This window comes from Anabrus simplex, chromosome 1 (genome assembly GCF_040414725.1).
Source record: "Anabrus simplex isolate iqAnaSimp1 chromosome 1, ASM4041472v1, whole genome shotgun sequence".
NCBI lineage: Eukaryota > Metazoa > Arthropoda > Insecta > Orthoptera > Tettigoniidae > Anabrus > Anabrus simplex.
This window is the reverse complement of record NC_090265.1, coordinates 1,316,513,027-1,316,534,580: the sequence shown is the minus strand read 5'-3', so window position 1 is coordinate 1,316,534,580 and position 21,554 is coordinate 1,316,513,027.

The following is a 21,554-nucleotide window of genomic DNA, read 5'->3' as shown; positions in this document are numbered from 1 at the left end:
ATTATTATTATTATTATTATTATTATACAAAATCACACCAACCTTATCAGAGTCGAGTAGATATCAGTAAAATACCACGTAAGGTGAAACCTTGTGTGTGGTAATTTAGAATATTAATTACATAGTGAGAAATATATTTTTAAATGATGCCTGAAATACGAGTATGGGTATGAGTGAATGACGGATATGATCAACAGCACATGGTGGAGCATTGAATAGAAATTGGATATGGTGACGTGATATTCTCATTTAGTTATTTCTTCCATAACAGTTTTATTATCCCTGACAAAGGATTTAAGACACTTCAGACTCCTTTTCTGACATAATAAAGTAGTTTGTAAAGAACCGGGAAGGACATTAAAGAATTTTGGAATGAAGTACAAGAAATTGCGCTTTGTTATGCTAAGTTTGGGTTTGTATAACATACAACGGTGGTTCATCTTACTGCGTGTTGAATATTCATGTTTAATGTTCTCAATTATATTTTTGTTTTTGTTAATATATTTGTATATTTCAAGGGCATAGAGCTGTTTTACATTAAATATATTTGCTTCAGCATATAATTGACTACTTGGGTATAATCTTCCTTTCTGGTACATTATTCGTAATATTAGGTTTTGAACAACCTGTATTTTATTGATTACATTTTTGTAGGCTCCTCCCCATGCCAAAATTCCGTAGCTAAGAATAGACTGAACTAAAGCGTAATAAACCTCTCTTAACAATTTTATACTGGATATGTATTTTAAATTATGAAATATATAAACAGTTCTTCTGATTTTCTTTCTTAAATCGGTAATGTGACTTTTCCATTTCATGTTCGAATCAATTAATAATCCCAAATACTTAACATTATTTACTTTATAAATTTTGTAGCAGTTACAATTAAATTTACAGTTGATGTTGTGTACAATTAATTCATTAAAATCGTTTCGTGTATCTGTTAAAGAAAAATTCATAAATTTTGTCTTTTTAATGTTTAGAAATAATTCATTATTATCTAACCATGCTTTAACTTTAAGCAGTGCTCGAGTTGCTCTCTGTCTGACGAGCTTCCAGCTATCACCCTCAACATAAATGACTGTATCATCTGCATATGTTACGACGTGCGTATGTTCGGCATTTGCTATTGTTTTCTCTAGATCATTAATAAATAGAATAAACAATAAAGGACCTAATACTGTGCCTTGTGGGACACCCTTTATTATCCTCATTGGTGTGCTTAGATGTTGATTAATTTTGACATACTGTACTCGATCTGTCAAGTAACTCTCAAGCAAATCCAGCACATTACCCCTAAAGCCGTATTTTTCCAATTTCTGGAGGAGCAAGCGGTGTGACACACTATCGAATGCCTTTTCAAGGTCGAGAAATATCCCTGTGGAGAGCAGAGAAGAATTCAGATTTTCGTATATTCTATTTGTTAAGGCGGATATAGCATCAGTCGTTCCGAGATTTTTAATGAATCCAAACTGTCTGGGCGAAAGTATTTGGTGTTTTTCTAAAAATTGGTAAATATTGTTCTTTAAGCATTTCTCGAATATTTTTGATATTGTTGTAGTTATCGAAATGGGTCTGTAATTTCTAATGTCATAAATATTTCCAGACTTGTGAAGAGGTTTTACTATTGTTGTTTTAAGCTGTTTTGGAAAGTAACCTAAGGTGAAGGAATCATTGATAATATTCAGCAACGGTTCCTTTAATGACTCTATATTTTCTTTAATAATTCGAGCCGAAATATTGTCTATTCCTACAGCTTTGTTTTCATGTACTTCACTCAAACATCTCTTTAGATCGTATTCTGTTACCGGTGCAAGGAAGCAAGTATGAGGGTTGCGAGCGATATTTAATGTGGAGTCGGAAATCTGTCTGTGATGCTTTGCTTTCTCAGTGGTTTCGTTAATGAAATAATTGTTAAATTTATTAGAGATATTTATGTCATCTTTCCAGATTTCACCTTTATATCTGATTTCCTTGATCTCTTCTTTTCTAACTGACCTTTGTGTTATCTCATTGACTATGCCCCAGACCTTACCCCGGTTATTTGAATTGCGATTGATCAGATTCCTATAGTACTCAGTTTTCGTTTTCATAATTAGATCATTTAGTTTGTTCCTATATTTCCTGTACTGTTCTTTAATTTCCAAGTTATCCTTATTTTTTAAATATTGTTGATAAAGTCGGTCTCTTGTGTGAATAGATTTTACCAAACCGTAAGAAATCCATTCTGTTCTTTTGACTTCCTTTGATTTCAATTTAACACTGGACAGGGTCATGCAGCTTTTAATTGTATTCACGAATTTATCAAGTTTGATATCTAAATCACTGCTGTTTAAGATGTCTCCCCAATTTATTTTACTTAAATGATTTTTAAGCTCAAAATGATCTATTTTAAAACAGTTACGTCGAAAATTTGGTATATTATTAGGGACCGAGGCATTTTGAATGTTGAGACTTACTATTATAGGATAATGATCTGAAATTTTACTTTGAGAGATGATAGACAGAATGTCGTCATTTCTCAACCTACTTTTAATCAAAGCATGATCAATACAGGATTTACTTGTACCAGATACTCTAGTAGGATTGTTTATTAAGGACTGAAAATTTCTTTCTTGTACCATGTTGAGATATTCGTCACAGTCGTGTTCATTTAAAAGGTCTATATTTGTGTCCCCTATTATCAGTTCGGTTTCAACATGGCATCTATCTTGGATATAATGATCTAACGCACTGAGAAACCGCTGTTTGTGATATTCATGTGACCGATATACTCCCGTAATAGCTACTTTCTTGTTGTCATAGTTAATTACTACTCTGAGAAATTTAAAGTCATCGTACTCAATAATTTCCATTTCGTGCTCCAAACCATTTTTTACCATTAATACAACACCATCACATTTGTTAATTGAACCCTCATTGTAATAAGATTTATACAAGGCATGGTTACTTATATTTACATTACTCAGTGACCAACTTTCTGTTAAAATTACGACATCAAACGTATGATCATATGCTTTCAAAACAACGTCTAAAATGTTCTTATTTTTCCTTATGCTTCTAATATTAGTATGAAAAATTTGTAATGTACTTTTCCCTTCCGCATGCTTCTGCAATCTACTCGTGCAATCTTTGATGCCCCTTCTCGTCTCTGAAAGAGGTTGGTATGTTACATAATCATCTTCTAGACCTATTCTGACTATTTACAGGAAAAGGTTAAAGTCAGCTGTTAGTTATTACTAAGAAGGAAGTTACTGTAAGTACGGAGTTTGTACAGAGGGTTGGGACAAGGTCAGTGTCCAGTGGGGTACCGTAATTAACGAGCTAGTGAAGGTCAAGCAGGTAGACTACAGCCGTTCAGCCAAGCAGGGTGGAATGCAAGAGCAGTGAAGGGGAGAGTGAGAGAGAGAGAGAGAGAGAGAGAGCGAGAGGGAGATGTGTCCTAGAAGAGGAAACAAAACTTAATACAAAGGGTTACCAACTTATAGGTTAGTAAACTAAACACAGGTTAGATATGAGTAAGCTCATGGAATGTCACTCATCTGCGTAGCGCGGTGCATGCTGCCATCAGCGGTCTTAAACAGGATAACTCCATCACTGGTCCAGACATTTCTGACGCCGAACTTGGAGATAGCCGCTTTCAGAACCGTCAGTCTGGCAGACGTAAGGTCCTCCCGGATCGTGACACGAGATCCTTTTAAATGCCTTTTCTTTGCGAATATCTCCTTCCTGCTGCGATAACTTGTCATCTTCACGATAATAGGCCGGGGTTTATTACCAATTTTAAGCCCGACTCTGTGGCTCCTGTCAATATCAGTCAATTTTATGTCGGCACCAATGTCACGTGCAACATTTAATACTAAATTGTCCGTGTCCTCATTCGACTCTTCGGGAATGCCAAATATGCGGAGGTTATTTCTACGCTGATATTGTTCCAAATTATCATAATTTGACTTCACTTCCGCTTTAAGTTCTGCGAGTTCCTTGTCTCTCTTGGCAATCTGATTCTTTAGGTCCTCACATGCATTTATATTGAACTGAACAGATTCCTCTAGTCTCTTTAACACACACTCCGTAATTTTGTCCACTATGGTATTCACAATTAATTCCACGAATACCTTAGACTGAAGTGTCTCTTCTATTATTTTTTTCACGGTGTCTTCTGTTGGGTTGGCACTCCTGCACTCGGCCTGCTGTTGATTCTTCTTCGTTCCTGGCGCCATTTCACTATTACACTAATTGCACGGCACTCGAACAAAGAACGAACTAATTGTTGATAGTACTTGATTCCACGATACAAATAGATGCACTGTGGCAAATTACAGCACTGTCGCAATTGTTTACACCTGCCAAAACACTTAAATTCCACGAGCTTAAACTCACGCGTGTTACTCGTATGGCATCTCTAGAGATAGTTAACGCAGAAATAATATTGCGCAACATGACGCCAACTGTAAGGGCGTGATGCCATATAGAACGCGGGAACTCAGAAAGTGATTCCCTAGGCGATGCACGAGTGAGACATAAGATGCTGAAGGAGAAAAGAGATAAGAATTTGTTTGGGGAAGCACCATGCCACCCTAACAACAATTTTAAGCGGGAGCAGTCAGGTTCCCCACATCACGGGAATTGAGCTATATCTCCTCTATCTGAAGGTTTTCCAGGATGATAAAAGGATAGAAATTATCTGCAGAATTTTACGAAGTCAACGATACGTGTAATCCTGTTAACAAACAATTAGATTAATAACTACGTGGTAAGCCGACCACCGTGGGAAACTGTTTAGTGGCTGCATACCGAACTCAAGTTGTTTCCAGGGGCTTTCCCGGGTTTCGCGTGGGTTTCTGCCTCCTATAAGAGCTGAAAGATGTGGAAGGAGGTTATTCATTCGACGATTAGAACGCTGTCCGTGCGTGTCACGCGTCTGCTTGTATTTGCGCCAGAAACCTTTGTTTAGGACAAAGACAGTGAATAATGAATAATGAGTGCAGTTGCGCTAACTTTGTTTCAGTGGATCGGTAATCTATAAACATTCCGGTAGTAATTCAAGTGTAAATATTTAGACGCTTTGCCTAATTAATTGACGGTAAATAATGCCATATTTATAGACTTCATTATGAAGCAGCAAAGGGTGAAGTTTTCGAAGTGCAAAAGAAGTACCAATTATAAACCAAAGCAATCGGCATTATTCCTCGAATGATTCAGTTGTTGATTTCTGATTCTAGAGTGAAGACCGGTGCCGTGTTCGAGAGACGTATGATACGAGAGACTCCGACCATAACTTCAAGAAGACGGTATCTTGAACGAGCCATTCTTCCAGAAGACGACATCACGAGCGAGCTGCACATGGAGACTGGACCAAGAGGCTCGATCCAGGACCATACCACCACCATGATGGGTTAAGCTGGCGCAGTTCAACCCGGAAGGAGAGGAAGAGGTCTCCAAAATTATAGATAAGTGAACCATAATCAATATGCATGTGTTAGGATCGGGGGTTGTTGCGCAGAAATACAGTGATTAAATTTGTAAATAATAGTAGGGGACGTGATTACGGCCCATCAGGCTATTTATTAAGATGTTTTTCTTACATATTGAAGTGTAAGGCATATATATATTTATTGTAGTAAGCAAGGATTAAGTTAGGTTATGCGATAGGATGCAGTGTACCTAGTATTATGGGAGCTTGTTTGTGTGCTTAGATCAGTATTCCTTAGTGTCTGGCATCGGATAAAAACTACTTGTAACTGTGGGTTACTTAAGATAGTGTCTAATTTTCTTTTCATTGAGAAGGGTAGTCAGACCTGCGTAACAAAGCGCCTGCATGCTGCCTGAATTGATTTTTTTAATGCTTGTATTTATTTAATCGACTGTGGGTGAATGGAACCACTTCGTAGGCTGTGGCATTGATATTTGCGACCCCATTTTTACTCTGCCAAGCAAGGGCTAGAACCCTAGACCCGAAGGTTACCAGGAACACGTCATGTGTATTGACGGTGACGTTTTATGGGTATAACTGGGCAAAATACTTCATGTGGTATAAATGAGGCCCATGGCAGTCTGTTACTTGTGTTGGATATATAGAATGTGATGTGATTCCTCACTCATTATGTGGCTATTGGTTTGTCATGAGTAGAGGAGGATAAAAGCCCTTTTGTGAAGGAGCTCTGAGCGCTTGGAAATTAGGCCATAAGGACACTGCCGGCTATGTTTACATTTTTTGTAGTGAGGGGAGGTTTCACTGGCGAGACTTGGAGATCATTTTCCCAGCCCTGCACGACGGGAGGGTCGCGGCCATTTTTAAAGGGCAAGGTTATGAGGAATTCTTTCTTTTTCAGGCAGGCCGTGTATTTGTGACAGCGATTCTTTCTTTTGTTTTTCTTTACTTGTCAGTAGATGTGTGTCTTACGTATGAACTTGGCACTAAGGAATTAGTTGTGTTAGTATATCTTGTAAATATAATGATTGCTTAATGGACCTTAGTTCGCATCCATATATATATTTTTGTGCGGGATAGAGAGAGATATGCCCTTCGTGGTAGATTCGAACTTGCTATTTGTGTGTGTACTCCCCGATATGAGCGGGGATCCCTTGCAATGGCTTTATTTCTGCGAGACAGTTCTGATCTTAGCATCATGTCTTTTTATTTTTTTGTAGGTCTATTGCTGCTGTTCCATGCAGGGGACACGTTCTTTGGGTTTACTGATCTACTCCTCCGCACCGAATCATCAAGCTATTTATGTTGTCTTTGGAAATTATAGATGTAAGCCTTTATGGCATTTATCTTATGCACTACGAGTGCAATCTATTGTAAAGAAAAACTGATTATGAACACAGAAACTTATGCTTTGCAAAATTATATATTTAAAATGCAAGTGAGTTCCTCATTTCGTAATCTAAAAGTATAGTATATTTCCTAACCCTATACTCTAGTCACGAGAACCCAGTGTTCTACCGGCTGCCGACTGCAGTTAGGCTGATGCATTTATTTAGTAACAGGTAAGCAGGTAAGTTCGATTATGCATTGTTATTTATACGCTGTAGGGTATAATATATGTATTGATTAGGTGAGAGCTTCAAATCTTCATATCAACGAGCTCGATAGCTGCAGTCGCTTAAGTGCGGCCAGTATCCAGTATTCGGAAGATAGTAGGTTCGAACCCCACTGTCGGCTGCCCTGAAAATGGTTTTCCGTGGTTTCCCATTTTCACACCAGGCAAATGCTTGGGATGTAGCTTAATTAAGGCCACGGCCGCTTCCTTCCCACTCCTAGCCCTTCCCTGTTCCATCGTCGCCATAAGACCTATCTGTGTCGGTGCGACGTAAAGCTACTAGCAAATCTTCATATCTGTTTCTTCATGATCAATATTACTAGAAATGTCCTTGTCCGGTGAACGGTTAGTACCGCGCCACCCCTACTATCGAAGAGAGCCATATAGTACGCGAACCTTTTCTTGAGCCCTGAATTCCATAGTGCTGAATGGGAACTAGGGCTCAAGAAAAAGTTCGCGTACTATACATATACCGTAATGCATGCACTATGGAATACCGCACTTGTCGCATACGACACAATTAGGAAAGTAGAATCGCACACTACCACTGTTCGAAGCGAACAGAAACCCAGGGTCACCAACATAACGCAAGATGATTTACATTTTTTCTTCATTTGTTAGTGCACCACCTCTTGTTTCTTTGGAGTGCCCAAGGAAATTCTCCGTTAACAATTCAGCATGCTCCTTGGAAATCGACAGCCTGTTACCAGTCATCTGACCGGGTCAGGAATGGAATGAATGAAGCGGTGAGGATAGGAATCGTGCCGGTTGCCAAAGTCTGTCGCATTCCTCTGGGCTGGGGCAATGATTAATGACTGACAGATGAAGTATAATAGTATTGGAGAGTGCTGCTGGAATGAAAGATGACAGAAAAACTGGAGAACCCGGAGAAAAACCTGTCCCGCCTCCGCTTTGTCCAGCACAAATCACACATGGAGTGGCCGAGATTTGAACCACGGAACCCAAAGGTGAAAGGCCGGCGCGCTGCCATCTGAGCCACGGAGGCTCTTCAGCATCCTCTTTACTGGACCTTTATAACACTCTGTAATCAAGTTGAGATGATTCTTTGCGAAGTTTATATAATTTTCTTTTCCGATTAACCACCTTCATTACCTCTGCCATGCTATTGAACTTGACACTATCATTTGGAGTCACCCACTAAGTTAGCTCAAGGAAATATGAGGAGGCTCTTCTTTGTAATAACACATTTGTTACGATACTACTTTCCCTCGACGATATTCATCAGAAATCTGGAGCGCCCACTCTGCTACTCAAGCGACTGGTGTTCTCAAGGTCACAGGTCTGCTGTGAGTGACTGTTTCCGCCAGGCGGTTTTTATTCACCTCACTGCGAGTGCCTGCTCTAAATTTGCTAGTAAAGAGTGCGTGCTCATCTTTATTAACACCACCCATTGAATCAGCTGGTCTCTTGCTATTACGTTCATCTCAACATGACCTAACCCTACAGTAACCATACCAAATACTACCCTCTATCAACATTTATCATACGAATTCGTAACATCTTCTTTCACATAACCTCTCGACGAAATAAACATTACATCTCAACATCTCTATTAATACATAAATTCTAATCATCTCTTCTTAATAATCATTCTTCACATACATCTCATTCTTCTTCTTTGTAATAACACATTTGTTACGATACTACTTTCCCTCGACGATATTTCGTCTATAATATTCTTATAATCCAAGAAGGATCCATCTTATCTTGTATTTTAAGTAGGTGCGGTCATGTTTGTCAATCTGATTTCCTCTTAACGCTCATCTATGTTTTATAATACATGATTTCTTCCCAACACCTCCAGGTTCATAACTGAATAGACTTTCCGTGTAGAATTGATATGTTAAATCGATATACATTCATTACATACATCAACATAACCATGTCATTTCACATTTGAGTATATATGTTACTTAAAGTAATTGGTATTCGCCGTTATATGATCAAGGTCTGCCACTAACAATTAGAATTTGACACATATCAGTAAACTAAGCTTCTTCTTATTCTCCTTCTTGAAATGTTGTTTGAGCTCCTTGTAATTTTCGCCCAGTCAATATTCTTATCGGATTTATGAAACACCATACAGCTATGTATAGAAATATAAATAAATAAACAAATGGGAGCACTGTATTATACCGTTGCTACGAGATATACAAGGCCGGGAAATGGACCGATAGAAATGCGGGTCGCAGGTATTTTACGAACGTCCGCTAAAGGTCTCGACATCGTGCTATGTTGCTCGCGCGAAATACATTCACTTAATAGCACATGTTGGTTTTTAAAGACGCAAAATCTACAAATAATGAAGTTAGGACCTCCTAAATGTGATTTCGAGTGATTGGATGTAACGTAAAGCACATTTAACTGGTATTTGGAATTATTTTAGGCGAAGCAAGTGCAATAAATGACACAATTAATACATTAAAAATGTTTTACCATTATCACTGCTCGTATCACTCACATTTTTAAGATCTTCCACCTTAAAGGCTTTGTCCTGAAGTTCTTTTCTAAGTCATGAGCATCTGTAATTGTATGAGCTTTATTGTCGAGTATTGGTTTTAAAAGTTTTCTAATGAGAGTTGCAATCAGTACCGGTACTCTCTGATCACACTCGTCACATCTGAATGCCTCAAATGAACTTTGGAACAACAAAAACGTAAGTTTTAAAACTAAATTCGTACTTCCCAGATAAAGTAATGGGTGTCCCGTAAGATTCAAAATATTTTGCAGGAAGTAAACAATTTTTTTGAGGGGGTAGCGTAATGCTCCACGATCTTTCATCCTAATGAGGCACATCAATGGACTGTCAGTAGTAGCGGAGGATTCACAGTTGGAATTTTCTTCCGCAACTTAAACAAGATAACCACATATCATGGCCAAGGAAGACAACTCCAGACTGACAGGTTTTTCTGAAAAGGCATGGTGTCATTCTTAATATCAATAGCATCTAAGATGGCCGTGCGGTTAGGTGCGCGCAGCTGTGACCTTGCATCCGGGAGATAGTGGGTTCGAATTCCACTGTCGGCAGTCCTAAAGATGGTTTTCCGTGGTTTCCCATTTTCACACCAGGAAAATGCTGGGGCTGTACCTTAATTAAAGCCACGGCCGCTTCCTTCCCACCTAGCCCTTTCCTATCCCATCTGTATCAGTGGGAAGAAAAACCAATACCAAAACTTTCAGATATTTTAGGCCTATTAAAAATAGTACATATGAAAGAAAATACAATAATCGTGAATGTATTAGCTAGCTTACCTTCGAGCGTCTCAACAAGTAGGTAGGCCTATTTCCACAACTGTTGCTGATCAGGATTACGATTACAGTGTAGTCTGGGCTTGATAGCCATTTCATCTATGATAAGGGATCCTAACGTTTCCTCCACGCATGTCAAATTCATGACTTTGTAATTAAGGTTTTCTGTAATAAGGTGGTGATTATTGTTTTAAGAGGAAGTAGGCAACCGTCCTCTGAAAAATGAAAACCTACAACCTGTTTTCCAGTCACTGACCGGGTCAAGGATGTAATGAATGAAGCATATACAGGCTATTAGAACGATGGGGTCGCCACTCGCAAAGTGATTTATTAACGATTGATAGATGCTATGAAATGAGAATGGAGAGCGTTGGTGGAATTAATGATGACGGGAAAAACCGGAGTACCGGAAGAAAAACCTGTCCAGCCTCCGCTTTGTCCAGCACAAATCTCACACTGAGTGACCGGGATTTGATCCACGGTATCCAGCGGTGAGAGGCCGACGCGCTGCCGTCCAAGCCACGGAGGCTCTGCAACCATCCTCTATATAACACTAATCTGAGGGAAAAAATGAACGGATCCGATACTTCGAAAAATCAAGATATCGGCGAAAGGAAAACAAGGGCCACGTGAAAATGAGACTCCCTAGGCCTGGGGAACCTAATACCGTCGGGGTTGGAAAAAACAAAAGTGGACCAAGAGAAGTCGGATAGGTTAGATGAAAGTGAGGAGCCTAACAAAAGTAAGTGGAAGCAATTCCAAGACTCAGCTAAGGGCGCCGTGATCGCTAACACACGCTCCAATGTTCATAGCCGCAGGGGCCCCTATTAGTCGCCTCTTACGACAGGCTGGCGATACCGTGGGTGTTATTCTACCGCCCCCACCCACAGGGGGAACTTTAATGAAGGATGTTATTCTTGTTTCCTTCCATTCGAAAAGCCAACAGAGGCCTATTTCTTAAGTGTCTTTTGATACGGTAGTCGGAGGCAGTGAAGTGTTCTAATGAATCTTTATGGGTTACAGATTCATTTAAAATGTAAATTACAGACTCTAGATGACGTCCCAGGCGACCAAAGCGAACCTAATCCCCCCCACCCCATGTCTGGATGTAGCAATTATCCACTTCTCCTTCAAAACTGGATCGGCTGGAAATGATTGAAAACTCAGATTGTTCTCCTTTTTTGCCGAATTGGACTTACAGTACGATATACTATATTTTATAGTGTATATTAAATTTACTTGGAGTTCATTTGAACACCAACAGTAAGTGAAATCTATAAGTAAACGTATTAAAAACACTTTTCTCCATATGTTAATACACTACAGCACGTGCAAACTATAGCAAGATGTCGAGACATCTGGCGGCGGTACTGCGAACCTCGTTGGGGACTTCCCGGCCTTGTATATCTCGTAGGCAACGATTATACACACGACAGAAAATACATTATGGACTTGATTAGCTCATAGCGCTGGAACGGTATTTTATGCAAGGGCTAGGCTTCATAGAGAAGGTAGTAAGCAACTTCAGTAACAGAAATAGAAGAATAACTGAGTGTGAAGAAATAGTCACCAAAAAACAAATGGTCAGGTTATAAACACAAAGGAAGCCAGGAACATACCAACAACAAACAAATGAAAGTGTGATATGATAGCTGTTTATAAAGTGAGGTTGGAGTCATCAAGAAAAGTATTAATTAGTGAAATTGCAGGGGGTGTCAGATTATAGAGTAAACAAGAAATATTGGTAGGCAATGGAATTTTGTGCCGAACAAGGCGGAGTAAAAAACTTTGGCGAGCTGAACGATATAAAGAACATTGGAAAAAGGTAAGGTTAGCATCGCCATCGGGGTAACCACATTCACAAAAGGGGTGAGTTGACAGATGCAATTGATATTTATAGAGTGGAGTAAGGACATGATTAAAACTTAGACGGATAATAGTAGTGATATGTCGTCGAGAATACTGGCCTGTTAAGAACCACGGTTATAGTGGAATAAGAGGTTGTAGTTGGTAGTACGATCTACCTTTGTACTTGGCAGTATCTTGCCATTCTGATTGCCATTCTGAGCGAGCCTTGTTTTTGACATGTATGAAATAATCAGTGTGTGGAATGGCTATAGTGGAGGCAGGAAGCGGAAGACGTGCTGCTTGCTTTGCATAAGTGTCGGCTCGTTCATTTCCATAAATTCCAATATGCGCTGGCACCCAGACGAAAGTAAGGTAGACGTTTGAATGTTCGAGGGTATACATTAAATGTTTTACGTTATATAGATACCAATTGTATGAGAAGGAGGTGGAGGAGAGTGATTGTAATACGCTCATAGTATCAGTGTAGATGGCTACTTTTGTATAATTATGTTTTGTAACATAAAGGAGAGCTTGACGTACGGCAAAAAGTTTAGCAGAATAAATAGAGAAGTGATTAGGCAATTTAATGTGTTGGGCGAACTGTGGTAGAACAGCAAAAAAGGCCCCTCCAACGCCAGACGGTGAATGAGAGCCACCTGTGTATATATCAACAGTCCTGGTGATTCTGTACCTGTGTACAGTGCTGAGTGGCATCGCGGCAATAATTAGAAGCAGGAGGTAGAATAATATAAGGGCGATGAATGAAACATTCATAAGAAAAAGAGTAATACGGCAGTTTAGGCTTGCGAAAAAGAGCATCACGGTACCCATGTAAATAACTATATGCGACGATGAAGGGGAGAAGCAGAAAGTTCGAACAAGTGTTGTAATTCAGGAATGAGGGGTGGGGGTGGGGGTTAGTGATGATGGCAAATTTCTTGAAGAGGTATTTTGTTGTTAACATAAGACGCCGTATGTCTAGAGGGGGAACTCCAGCTTCCACAAGTAGGGCGTAAATAGGCGTAGTGCGAAGAGCACCGAGACAAATGCGCAGCGCGCTGAATTGTATCGTATTTAAATGGGTTAAAGTAGTGTTAGAAGCCATATCTAGGAAATGGGTACCATAGTCCATATGAGAACGGAGGGTTGCCTTATATACAGAAAGAGCGATGGCCGGGTCTGCGCCCCAATTTCTGCGTGTAACAGTTCGGGGAATATTTAAATAAGAAGTAGCTTTGTGGCGTAAATATTTAATATGGTGAGTGCAGGTTAGTTTATGGTCTAAATGTAATCCAAGGTATTTGCGATGGGTACAAAGAGGGATAGAATACGTATCGAATAGAAGAGGGTTCCGGTCATAGTTACGGCGATGAGTGAAGATCATCGTCGAGCATTTGGATATTGCAAGCTGAAGGCCATGGGATTCCAACCACGAAGTAGCCTCACTTAGGTGTTGCGACATTCTCTCACGGCATGTAGCACTCAAGATGCTATTAACACCTTTGTACTAGACCTCATATTGGCCAAGGCACTTCGCCACAGTGCCATAGCTACGTTTCTTGATGTTCAAGGCGTATATGATTCTATTCCGTTACATATGTTATGGGATTGTCTTTCTGCTAAGAATTTCCCACATGATTTTATTTCCCTTTTACAGCAATTGTTTACATACCGTAATCTTATACTATTTAATCTATACAGAATAACATCATCTGCAACAAGCCTCATCTCTGATTCCACTTCTTTACCCTATCATTTATATTATGATCTTTCAATGATGTCGAGGTCGATAGCGAAGGATTCATTGAAAGTCATCAAATGAACAGATTAAAGAAAACGGCACAGAAGTACGTGAATCGCCGAAATACGTCCAACTTATGCGTTCCATCACGTATGAAAACCGATACAACTCGTATAGCTACGGAATCTTACGAAATAAAGTAGAAAGTCATGCTCAGAACCCCGTGGTACACATAAAATTGAGTTAAGAATGATTGAAATACAAGCAGAGATCAGTAATGAAAACTATGTCAACAGCTGTGAAGAGAAAAGGTCATACACAATATTTAGTCTGGGAAACGTCATAGCGGAGGCCATAGAATGACTTAAAATCATGCACGGTTAACCATCAAGAAGGCGTGTGCAAAGTGACGTATCATATGTGTTGCAACATACATACATACATACATACATACATACATACATACATACATACATACATACATACATATATACATACATACATACATACATACATACATACATACATACATACATACATACATACATACATACATACATACATACATACATACATACATACATACATACATACATACATACATACATACATACATACATACATACATACATACATACATACATACATACATACATACATACATACATACATACATACATACATACATACATACATACATACATACATACATACATACATACATACATACATACATACATACATACATACATACATACATACATACATACATACATACATACATACATACATACATACATACATACATACATACATACATACATACATACATACATACATACATACATACATACATACATACATACATACATACATACATACATACATACATACATACATACATACATACATACATACATACATACATACATACATACATACATACATACATACATACATACATACATACATACATACATACATACATACATACATACATACATACATACATACATACATACATACATACATACATACATACATACATACATACATACATACATACATACATACATACATACATACATACATACATACATACATACATACATACATACATACATACATACATACATACATACATACATACATACATACATACATACATACATACATACATACATACATACATACATACATACATACATACATACATACATACATACATACATACATACATACATACATACATACATACATACATACATACATACATACATACATACATACATACATACATACATACATACATACATACATTATCATTATAGACTGTTATGCCTTTCAGCGTTCAGTCTGCAAGCCTCTGTGAATTTACTAAACGTCACCACAATCCTCGATTTGCAACTAGTGTTGTGGCCTCATTTAGTTCTATACCTCTTATCTTTAAATCGTTAGAAACCGAGTCTAACCATCGTCATCTTGGTCTCCCTCTACTTCTCTTACCCTCCATAACAGAGTCCATTATTCTCCCAGGTAACCTATCCTCCTCCATTCGCCTCACATGACCCCACCACCGAAGCCGGTTTATGCGTACAGCATCATCCATCGAGTTCATTCCTAAATTAGCCTTTATCTCCTCATTTCGAATACCTCCTGCCATTGTTCCCACCTGTTTGTACCAGCAATCATTCTTGCTACTTTCATGTCTGTTACTTCTAACTTATGAATAATCCTGAGTCCACCCACCCTTCGCTCCCGTAAAGCAAAGTTGGTCTGAAAACAGACCGATGTAAAGATAGTTTCGTCTGGGAGCTGACTTCCTTCTTACAGAATACTGCTGAAAGCAACTGCGAGCTCACTGCATTAGCTTTACTACACCTTGATTCAATTTCACTTACTATATTATCATCCTGGGAGAACACACACCCTAAATACTTGAAATTATCGACCAGTTCTAGCTTTGTATCACCAATCTGACATTCAATACTGTTGAATTTCTTACCTACCGACATCAATTTAGTCTTCGAGAGGCTAATTTTCATACCATACTTATTGCGCCTATTTTCAAGTTCCAAGATATTAGACTGTAGGCTTTCCGCACAGTCTGCCATTAAGACCAAGTCGTCAGCATAGGCCAAACTGCTTACTACATTTCCACCTAACTGAATCCCTCCCTGCCATTTTATACCTTTCAGCAGATGATCCATGTAAACTATGAACAGCAAAGGTGAAAGATTACAGCCTTGTCTAACTCCTGTAAGTACCCTGAACCAAGAACTCATTCTACCATCAATTCTCACTGAAGCCCAATTGTCAACATAAATGCCTTTGATTGATTTTAATAATCTTCCTTTAATTCCATAGTCCACCAGTATGGCGAACATCTTTGCCCTCGGTACCCTGTCAGCTGCTTTCTCTAGATCTACGAAACATAAACACAACTGCCTATTCCTCTCGTAGCATTTTTCAATTACCTGGCGCATACTGAAAATCTGATCCTGACAGCCTCTCTGTGGTCTGAAACCACACTAGTTTTCATCCAACTTCCTCTCAACGACTGATCGCACCCTCCCTTCCAAGATGCCAGTGAATACTTTGCCTGGTATACTAATCAATGAGATACCTCGATAGTTGTTGCAATCCTTCCTGTTTCCTTGCTTGTAGATAGGTGCAATTACTGCTTTTGTCCAATCTGAAGGTACTTTACCAAAACTGCACGCTAATTTTACTAGTCTATGAAGCCATTTCATCCCTGCCTTCCCACTATACTTCACCATTTCAGGTCTAATTTCATCTATTCCTGCTGCCTTATGACAATGGAGTTTATTTACTATCCTTTCCACTTCCTCAAGCATAATTTCACCAACATTTTCCTCCTCCCCATGAGCTTGGCTGTTTGCAACACCACCATGTTGATTTCCTTTTACATTGAGAAGATGTTCAAAATATTCCCTCCATCTCTCCAGTGATTCCCTGGGGCAGTAGCGTAGCCAGGATTTCAGTTTGGGGGGGGCCCATTTATTTTGATAGGTGACCAAACTTCCAGAGTTTAGGTGGTATAGAATACCTAGAAAGGAAATGAGTGTCCTTGGATCCAAGTAAGAGTGGTGGATTCATGCGGATTCCGGAAGCTAATAGTAATCATCATCATCATCATCATCATCATGGTCGTCGTCGTGTCGTCATCATCATCTTCTTCTTCTTCTTCCGTTTTTCCTACGTCTGTGGGGTTACGGGTGCGAACTGTGTCGCACATGTTAATTTGGCCCTGTTTTACGGCCGGATGCTCTTCCCGACGCCAACCCTATATGGAGCGATGTAATCACTGTTGTGTGTTTCTTTGGTGCTTGGTAGTGTAGTATGTTGTCTGAATATGAAGAGGAAAATGTTGGGACAAATACCAAGTCCCCAAGCCAGAATATAAATACGGTAATTTTATTATAATAATTGTCATGTGATAAGCTATAAAGAAGTGACATTTTATACGATTATGCGGCAAAGAAACACACGCATACACGTCGAATAAAGGTTTCTCGCCCTTCTCCATGGCTAGATGTTGAAACCAAGAGAATGATGGCCCACCGTGACTCGTTATTTCGACATTATAAACAAACCTTAGATAACACAGAATTCGAATCTTACCGCATCTTAAGAAATCGCACAAAGCAGTTAATCAGAAATTTAAAAAATGTGCATATTTCCGGAATTTAGCTAACAACTTTAATTTCAGTCGCGCATGGGACCAATTTAGAGCTCTGGGAATAGGAAAACATCAAATGAGCCAGACAACTCCTGACATTCTACTTGACGAACTGAACGATTACTCTAGTAGAATAAATATTCAACCTACCCCAATTAACTGCACTGAATCACCGCCCTCCCCTCCAGCCAATCCACCATTCACATTTCACAGTGTCACAGAAAATCAGGTTAAAAAGGCTTTGTACTCGATTAAATCAAAGGCCACGCGTGTAGATGATAATCCTATTACTTTTATACATAACATTATTGGTGCTGTCCTGCCTATACTGACGCACATACTGAACTACTGTTTACTAAACGGAATTTTCCCTATTGTCTGAAAAACAGACAATATTGAATATTATACTGGTACCTAAGAGTTTAGACCAACAATCTCTCTCTGACATTCGTCATGTGTTCATACTCCCTGCGCTTTCTAAAGCCTTTGAACGTTTAGTATATGAGCAAGTTCTGGAATACCTAAATAAAAATGCTCCTTTGGACCCTTGGATTTAAGAAGGGTCACAGTACCGCGACAGCACTTTTGAAGGTAAGAAGAAACGCTATAGAGAAACGACTGCTCACTAAACTTATCATTCTTGACTTCAGTAGCACCTTTGACACTATAGAAATTCCGACTATGATAAAGTAAATGGAACTGCTAAATTTCGACCTGGCTGCGCTTAAGTTTCTTAGTTATTATTTGAGTAACCATCAACAGCGTGTAACAGTAAACGACAAGGCCTCTAAATGGAAAATGAAACTTAGTGGTGCCCCCGCAGGTCAGTATTCTAGGGCCCTTACTTTTCTGTATTTATATCAATGACATACCATCCGTAACAGGAAATAACATATCGACACTGCAAGACAAGATATTAACAATGACCTCTGATGACTCAGTATATATTCACAACGAAATTCTCTTATACTAAACTTCACAAAATTTCAGGCAACCATAATTGGACCACAAAAATTACTGAGCTGCTCAAACAATGTCGCAATCCCGCCTATCCTACTGAATGGGAACATTATTTCCCACAGTAAACCGGTTAAAAATCTTGGCTTAATTATGAATGAAACACTTGATTGTTCTGGTCACACGAAAGAAATACGTAAAAAAGACTTTTGGAGTGCTTCACCCTCTTAAACGGCAGAAGGATATATTTCCATTTTAGCTAAAGGCAAAACTAATACAGACACTCATTCTCCCTATTCTTGATTACTGTTACGTTGTATTAGTTGATATGACGAGAGAAGAAACACTTAAACTTCAACGAGCACTGAATTCCTGCCTGAGATTTATTTACAACATCGGGTACGATGTTCATACCACCCCATACTATCAGGCTGTCTCATGGCTGAAGCCTGATAAACGTCGGCAGCTACACACTTTAACGATGGTGTTTAGGAGTGTTAGCTGAAAGTCAGCTACTGTATATTTCTTCTAAATTCACCTTTTATCATCATTTCACAACTTAAATACATGTTCTAAATCCTATCATTCTATTCCACTGCACCGCACAAATACAATTAATAGATTATTTGTGGTGATCGGCGTCACATTATGAAATTCCCTGTCAGCTCAGGTCAGAGAAACTAGCTCTTTATTAAGATTTAAGGTCACCTGCCGAGACGTCCGACTCGTTGGCTGAATGGTCAGCGTACTGGCCTTCGGTTCAGAGGGTCCCGGCTTCGATTCCCGGCCGGGTCGGGGATTTTAACCTTCATTGGTTAATTCCAATGGCCCGGGGGCTGGGTATTTGGCTGTCCCCAACATCCCTGCAACTCACACACACCACATAACACTATCCTCCACCACAATAACACGCAGTTACCTACACATGGCAAATGCCGCCCACCCTCATCGGAGGGTCTGCCTTACAAGGGCTGCACTCGGCTAGAAATAGCCACACGAAATTAAATTAAACCTGCCGAGACTACCTGCTGAGGACAGCTGACTGAATGGTTGAAGTGTGAATGTGTGCGTGCCTGAGGATGTCATTTTTAAGAGTTTTTAATATTGAAATGAAATGGCGTATGGCTTTTAGTGCCAGGAGTGTCCGAGGAGATGTTAGGCTCGCCAGGTGCAGGTATTTTTATTTGACACCTGTAGGCGACCTGCGCGTCGGGATGAGAACGTAATGATGATGAAGACGACACATACACCCAGCCCCCGTGCCAGCGAAATTAACCAATGATGGTTAAAATTCCCGACCCTGCTGGGAATCGAATCCAGGACCCCTGTGACCAAAGGCCAACTCGCTAACCATTTAGCCATGCAGCCGCACTTTTCAATATTAATTAGTTTTAATATTAATTGAGTTAGTAATGTATTTAAATTTATTTTTAAAACTACACTGACTGACAGTGACAATGCAACACCAAGGAGGAGTGGTTCGAAAGGGATGAAAGTTGGGGAAAAAACAGAGACGGCATGGATGAATAATTGATGTTTATTTCAAATCGATATGCAGGTTACACAATGCGCACGGCATCAACTCAGTAGGATGTAGGACCACCGCGAGCGGCGATGCACGCAGAAACACGTCGAGGTACAGAGTCAATAAGAGTGCGGATGGTGTCCTGAGGGATGGTTCTCCATTCTCTGTCAACCATTTGCCACAGTTGGTCGTCCGTACGAGGCTGGGGCAGAGTTTGCAAACGGCGTCCAATGAGATCCCACACGTGTTCGATTGGTGAGAGATCCGGAGAGTACGCTGGCCACGGAAGCATCTGTACACCTCGTAGAGCCTGTTGGGAGATGCGAGCAGTGTGTGGGCGGGCATTATCCTGCTGAAACAGAGCATTGGGCAGCTACTGAAGGTACGGGAGTGCCACCAGCCGCAGCACATGCTGCACGTAGCGGTGGGCATTTAACGTGCCTTGAATACGCACTAGAGGTGACGTGGAATCATACGCAATAGCGCCCCAAACCATGATGCCGCGTTGTCTAGCGGCAGGGCGCTCCACAGTTACTGCCGGATTTGACCTTTCTCCACGCCGACGCCACACTCGTCTGCGGTGACTATCACTGACAGAACAGAAGCGTGACTCATCGGAGAACACGACGTTCTGCCATTCCCTCATCCAAGTCGCTCTAGCCCGGCACCATGCCAGGCGTGCACGTCTATGCTGTGGAGTCAATGGTAGTCTTCTGAGCGGACGCCGGGAGTGCAGGCCTCCTTCAACCAATCGACGGGAAATTAATTGTTCTGGTCGATATTGGAACAGCCAGGGTGTCTTGCACATCCTGAAGAATGGCGGTTGACGTGGCGTGCGGGGCTGCCACCGCTTGGCGGCGGATGCGCCGATCCTCGCGTGCTGACGTCACTCGGGCTGCGCCTGGACCCCTCGCACGTGCCACATGTCCCTGCGCCAACCATCTTCGCCACAGGCGCTGCACCGTGGACACATCCCTATGGGTATCGGCTGCGATTTGACGAAGCGACCAACCTGCCCTTCTCAGCCCGATCACCATACCCCTCGTAAAGTCGCCTGTCTGCTGGAAATGCCTCCGTTGACGGCGGCCTGGCATTCTTAGCTATACACGTGTCCTGTGGCACACGACAACACGTTCTACAATGACTGTCGGCTGAGAAATCACGGTACGAAGTGGGCCATTCGCCAACGCCGTGTCCCATTTATCGTTCGCTACGTGCGCAGCACAGCGGCGCATTTCACATCATGAGCATACCTCAGTGACGTCAGTCTACCCTGCAATTGGCATAAAGTTCTGACCACTCCTTCTTGGTGTTGCATTTGCTCTGTCAGTCAGTGTATTAATTTATGTAGTTTTAACTGTTTTACGTATCTCAGTATTTTATTTAAGATTTTGATTAGTATGTGGTTAAGTATACGAGAGGGCCTCGAGCCCTAACTTCGCCACTGTAAAAAAAACACTA